The following is a 6,600-nucleotide window of genomic DNA, read 5'->3' as shown; positions in this document are numbered from 1 at the left end:
TCCCTAACGAAATGACACGCAGTCCACCTCAATTTCCTTTGTTCTTTCTGGATCTTCCACCTCAGTTCTTTCATTTATTTCAAGAAAATCCCATCTAGAAAAGAGTGTTTGCAGATAAAGCCCTATTCTCCCTGCTCTCACCCTTGGAGAACTTGTCTTTAGATCCAGGGGCTGGTGCTTTGTGTCAAGTTACTTGGGTTTAAATAAAGCATTTCCCCTGTTATTCAAGGGTTGTGCAATCCTCAGGGTTACACCCATCGCCACCCAAGCCCGGCAGTGTCGGGAAGAGCAGCCTGCGGCCATGGGGATTCGAACCGCAATCCATCTGCCTAGGCGGAGCCGACTTAGAAAAAGCCGTGGCGTGGAGAGCCGCGGCCCAGAGTGGGTGGGGCCGGCAGACGACCTCCCTAGATGGGCGGGGCGTTAGAGACCCGCCCCCGCGCAGAGCCGAGAGCTGCGCTGCGCGGCTCCGCCCCTCTTCGACCCCGCCCCCCGCGGCTCCCCGCAGCTCCTCCCCTCTCCCATTGGCTGAGACGTAGACCCTCCTTTTTACCCAATGGCCGCCGCCGCGGAGCGGCAGTCCGCGACCTGATTGGACAGCTGCCAGTAGAGTGGCGGCTAGTGGACCAATGGGAAGAGGCAGCTCGATGAATGGCTGGTCCGGGTGGGGAAGGCAGGAGGCGGCGATCCCGGCGGAGGGGGCCGTTCGCCAGCTCCGAGGCAGAAAGTGCCACGACTTCACACGCGCGCACGCAGCCAGCGAGCGGCCGGAGCGGACGGCGGACGGGGCGGACGGCACCAGGGTCGCGGTGTGTGCAGCTGCTCAGGGGCGGCTTCTCGGCGGAGGCTCGGCCGGCTCCTCTCTCGCGGTTCCGCGGCGGCGGCGGCGGCGGCGGCTGCTCTCGCCCTCTCGCTCTCCCTCTCGCGTCTCCCGCTGCAGGTAAGAAACTTGGCCGGGCCCTGCAGCGGCGGCGGCGGTGGAGGCGCGCGGGCCGGGCCGTCGGTGCGCCGGGCCGGTCGCGCCGCGCCGCGAGTGACACGTCTCCTCGGCGGCCCCTCCCCCGGCGGCGCCGGCCCGCCCGCCCTGGCGGTGGCCGCGGCCCCTCGGGTGGGACGGAGCTGCGTGTGCCAGGCCGAGCCCGTGCAGAGGCGTCGGCCGAGCGCGCCCCTCGGGGTGGACCCCCCTGGCCGGTCGGCCGGCCAGGAGCTGCGGCGGCCCCGCGGCGCGACGTGGCGACCCCTCCCTCCTGGCCCGGCCGTCGGGCCGGCCCGCGCGCTCCGAAGTTGGGCTAAGAAAGTTGGCGGCGGGGCGGGGCGGCACACAGCTGGCGGAGGAAGGGGTTAAGTTTCGGGAAGCCACCGGATGACGTTGCCGGGCCGGAGTCCGGGCCGGAGGGGGTGGGGTGGGGGGGCGGAAGGCGGTGGGCAGGCCTGGGACGAGGGCTGAGACTGGATGGGCGACGCGGGATCCAGAGCCCGGGGCTGCGGGCCGCGGCCACCGGACACGTCGGCGGCCCCGACGGGGCGGGCGGGGGCCACGGGGTTCGCCGCGGGTGCAGTCCGGGACTGGCCTTAGCAACTTCCCGGAGTGCGGGATGAGGCTCCCTGCTCCCCCTGGCGGCGGGGCCGCAGCACCGTTTCCCGGCGGGGCCGCGCGGAGCCCGGGCGCGAGGGTGCCAGACCCGGCCAGAGTTGGGGCCACCCTGGGTCCTGCCTGGCCTCTCCCTCCCGCGGCCACGATGAATGGACCGGTGGTGCCAGGCCCGGGCGGAAGCAGACATCCCCGGCCCGGCCGGCCAAGCACGCTGGCACTGGGCCCGTCGTCTGTCCCGGCCCGCCAGGCTTCCCGGCTGTGCCCAGGGCAGGGAGGTCAGCCGGACCGAGCTTCCAGCGGTACGGGATGCTTCAGGGGCTTCTTCCCGTACTGTAAGCCACCAGCTGTAGTTCTGTTAGTGTCACTCTTCGTGGACGGTAACCAAGTGGTTTCGCTCGAAGGTTTACCATTTCCCCATCTGAAAAAAACAGGGTTCCTGCTTGTCTGAGAGACAGCGGTGGAGACCTAGCACATGGAGGGAGTAGCCAACTAGTATTGATTGTTCTTGTGGGATGTGTGTTTAGGGACGTGGGAGAACCAGAGAACAAGGTGTAGCCTGGCTCACACTGTGGACCATGCAGGGCTGCAGAAGTCACACACCTGGATTCCACCCCCTTGAACACCTGAGGCTCATGTCTCCTGACCTCTGAACCTGGGTTTCCTTATCTCTAGCCTGGAGATAGTACCACCCACTCACCACTGGGGTCGGGGAACCGGGCAGGAAGTGTGGGAGCTTGTGTAAAAAAGAGAGCAGTTTGGCAATAGCTCTTGAGGTCAGAGTTCAGGACTGGGAAACACCAAGGAAATGAAACTTTGGAGGATCCTGGAGCCTCCCACATCTGTATTTGCTAAGCTAGTCATTCATTTGCTTAACGCCTTCTGGTGGGGGTGGCGGTCCCGGGTGGAATTTTGAGGAGACCCTCACATTGTAGGCCGAAGAACTACAATGTGGACATAACCCTTTACAATCGAGTATTCTCTCACCATTCACAGCACTTCTTTACATTTTTCCCAACTCTCTTGCTTGTCTTAACTTCCTGCTCCTGGAGAAATTTCTGTGATCCAGGCACTGGGCTGCCTGACTGTCTTAATGTGTTAATGAACTTTGCAAGGTCAGCCCACTTTGGTCTGCCAGCTTGTTTCTCTTGAGGAGAAGCAGCTTCCTGTTCTGAGGGCCTGAGATGCCACTTCCCTTCTTTTAAGTGCAGGAGAGGTCAGGGCAGACCTTAGGAAGTTTTCCGTTTAGAGGCCAGGGTAGACCTTAGGAAGTTTTCCGTTTAGAGGCCAGGGCAAGCTTGGATTGCTTGGCTCCTGGACTAGTTGAGGCCTAGAGAAGGCCAAGATTGGGGGATGAAGGCAAGAAGGGATCTTGAGGTTTGGAAGCAGCAGGTTTATGTGAAGTTGTGGCATGTTATAACAGAACTCTTCAATTTCATATTTAGGACTTGAACTCTGACCATCTACTTGTTCTAAGGAGTTAGAGTGGTATTATAGTGTATGGATGTTTTTTCTTGATGGGAAGCATTTTTCTTTCTTGCCCTTCACTCCTCTTTTCTTCCCTTTCCTCTTCTCCTTCCTGCCATCCTTCCTCCTCCCTTCTTTCCTTCCTTCCTTTTTGCAGTTTTCAGGACAGAGTCTTAGTCCTGACCGCCATCTATGTAGCTTAGACTGACCTTGAACTCCTGCTCCTCTTGCCTCTACCTCCCAAATGCAGAGATTATAGGTGCGCACCCCAACACCCAGCTTGATGGGAGAGTTTTAAATAAATCCTGAATCGAGTCACATTTGAGCAATTATGCTCTTTGCTGAAATGAGCCTTAACTCTACATGCCACAATAATTATATAGCACCAAACTCAGTTGAAATGGTTGCATGCAAATGATTTAATTGGAATATTGGATTATTGTGTAGCAGGGATACCTTTTAAAAGCACAGGAGCCCAGCTCCTTACTTGGCTTTTTATCCCCAAGGCTGTAACTAATAGACACATGACAAAGGGATCGAGCCAACAGTACTTGTGATTTTTCCTTGCCCAAATCTTGTTTCCAGAAGGGAAAATTTCCCTTGTGTTATCCCTTTATACATCCCAGGTCTGCAATGGTGAAGGCCTTGTAAGTCCCATTCCAGTGAGTAGTACAAGCATGGGCTCTCTGGCTCCTGGTGGAGGCCAAGATTGGGACTCTTAGGATTTTGAAGCCCAGGGTTCCTGTAGTTCATACTGATTAGACAGACTACCATCTCATGGAATAAAAGTATCTGAATCCAACTTAACGTCAAAAGGCTTGCAATTTAGAATCAGATACCGCACTGCTGTGGTTTTAGACACCACAATACACCCATGTTTAGGGTAGGTGTGGTTGTCACCCATTCAGTAGATGAGAACCTGGAGCCCAGCGGATAAGAAGGGTTTGGGACCTGTTCCTGTTGCCAACTGCTAGGTGACATCATTCCAGCTTTCTGAACAGGCTGTGGGGCCACATATTCTATCCTGCTGGGACAGTAATTAATTACCCAACGGAGGACGCAGAACTAGAAGATTAAAATGAGTTTCAGTGGCAAGGTGTAGAGTCAGTGAGAATTTGGCAGTGCGGGAAGACACTTGGCATTTCATTCCTTTGTGAAATGTCTCTGCTCTGGGTTTTCAAACTCCATACATACAAATGCGTGACACATGAATTTGTGTGAAAAAGCTGTTGTCCACAACAGCATTTTCCATACCGTGTACAGCTGTAGCCACGCACAGCTATGTAAGTTTAAAGTATGTAAGTTAAGATGCAATAACATTTTAACATTCCATTTCTTAGCTAAGTTGCAAGTGCTGAGTAGTTGCACATAGAGTTACATCATTCCTTCTTGGCAAGTTTGACTAGACAGCAGCAGGCCAGGGTAGCTGTTCACTAAAGGTTCAAGTCCCTGTTCCTCCTGATCACATGAAAACAGAATAATGTCGAACCAGGTGAAATGTCCATCTTGTCTGCCAAAATAGACTGCTGATAGCAGTTTGCACACTTAGCTCATTAAATTGTCACCTTTAGGAAACATTAGTCTTGGGGGCTGGAGAGCTGGCTCGGTGATTTAGAGCTTTTGCTGTTCCTACTAAGGACTCAGATTTGGTTCCCAGCATCAACATGGTGAATCATAACTGCTTGTTTCTCCAGCTCCAGGGGATCTGACATCTAATTCTGGTCTCTGTGGACACTAGATATGTACATGATGCACATACATACATGCAGGCACTCATACATAAAATAAGAATAAATCTTAAAACAGAAAACTCAGTCTTAACTGTGCATATGAGGAAAAAGGGGTAGGGCAGGAGAAAGGCACTTTTACCCAAAACTAACAGCATGAAGATGGCCAAATGTACCAAACAGAAAAAGTAAGAAGGCATTAGATGGAAAGTATGCAGCTTGTAAGGAAAGTAAATATTTAATTCTAAGTGAGAAAGCCTGGGCGATGGAGGCTGCTTAGCATTATAGAATATTAACTCGGGGACTTCCTAGGAGATTGTTTCCTTAGGCGGACGGATTCTGAATGAGGCTCCTAAAACAGGCAAGCACACACCCCAGTTTAAAACCAGGCTCGCCTTCTGCTTTTCCTTTAGATGTTGGTAATACATATCTCTGAACTTTTCAAAATGAACAGCAACTTTTAAAGGATGCTATATAAATGATATGTTTCCTGGTTGTTTAGGCAAGACTGGGATACCCTCCTGGTCCCCAGCACCTTCACATTCTAGTGTGCCGGGGTTTTCCTCCCTGGCTGGTTTAAGTTATTTCCTGAGCGCTGCAGGGACCGCTAGCAGGTCCTGTCATACTCTGTATGGCTTTGAAAGCTCACTGGGACTTGGGAAGACTTTTTGAATTCTTGATTGTTCTCTTGTCAGTACTCAGTAGACTGACAGCCCAAATTTAAAGGAAACCTCCAGTGATGAGCAACTAGTGGTTCTCTTGTTGGTCAGAGAGGGTCCACTGAGATGATGCTGGAAGTCATCAGCTATTTATAGTGATAGGGAGCATCATCAGAAGTTGAATTAAACAACCATCTTGAACCCAAACCTTTAATTCTGTACCCTAAGCCTGCGCAGGCTGGGAGCACACAAGGCCTGTGTTAGGGTCTCCACACTCTAAGCCAGTGAGTGCCCTGTGTGCATCTAGAACTTGGAATTAAAATGACATCTATTTGGCCAACCCCTTGTTACTAAACAACAAAACCAACCTTTTAAAAATGGAGGGTTTTTTTTCATTAAAATTTAGGTTTTTAAGTCTTTCACAAGGAAAGTGAGAATTTAGTTTGATTCTTCAGTGTTTTTTTTTTTTTTTTTTTTTGGTTTTTCGAGAATGGTGTTTGTGAGCCTATGCTTACCTTCAGCGCAGTTCTGCCCTGGCATATGTGGTGTCCTTGGCTGTCCCTGAGGGTCTGCGAAGCTGCATAGGGTGGTACTGCAACTTAGGGTGCTATGAGCAGCTTGGGGGGGAGGGGCTCGTTTTAATCCCAGGAACAAGGAGCATGACCTCTTTGTCTTGGGCCTCAGTTTTCCTTTCCTGTAAAATGAAAGCAGACCAGGTGTCTCCATATCTCAGGCCATAAGCCTTGCTTTATCTTTAATTCTTGCTGTCTCATACTGAAATCCCATCAGCTCTGCTTTCTAGGTGGGAGCCCGAGGTGGCCCTTCTCACCGTCTCTGCAGGCTCTACTCTGTCCTCGGTCACTTTTCCTCCAGCCTGTTTGATTTCCCAGCTCTGCCTTCACCTCTGCCTTCTAGACTGTTGCTCCAGTTGCTGGTGTCACTGCTCTGTCCTGTCCTTGTCTGTGTGGCCAGGGGTCTCCTGGGCCCACTTAGACTTGGCTTCACTCCTGTGCCTGCCTGCCTGCCTTCTTCAGCCGCACTGGCCACCTCTTCAGTCCTCAGGCTGTGTCTGCTGGAGGGCTTTGGCATGTGTCTCTTCTACATGGGGAGCTTTCCCCAGATACAGTCACCCCTCCACCTGCCTCAGAGCTGTTGA

At 53.1% G+C, this 6,600-nt stretch overlaps 1 protein-coding gene across 4 annotated transcripts in view; it reads left to right on the top strand.

Moving 5' to 3' along the window:
* The first annotated feature begins 657 nt into the window (after positions 1 to 657).
* Positions 658 to 6,600, top strand: part of Rrbp1 (ribosome binding protein 1) — a 65,700-nt gene continuing 59,757 nt past the window's right edge. The window contains exon 1 of one of the 4 annotated variants that reach the window (XM_059261541.1): positions 658 to 940. The gene's annotated coding sequence lies outside the window, so the exon portion shown is untranslated. The remainder of the gene's footprint in view (positions 941 to 6,600) is intronic. The other 3 variants (XM_059261540.1, XM_059261538.1, XM_059261539.1) reach the window with 3 other exon arrangements.

Source organism: Peromyscus eremicus, chromosome 4 (assembly GCF_949786415.1).
Source record: "Peromyscus eremicus chromosome 4, PerEre_H2_v1, whole genome shotgun sequence".
Lineage (NCBI taxonomy): Eukaryota > Metazoa > Chordata > Mammalia > Rodentia > Cricetidae > Peromyscus > Peromyscus eremicus.
Note: the sequence above shows the minus strand (reverse complement) of the source record. Positions and strands in the feature narration are given on the sequence as shown.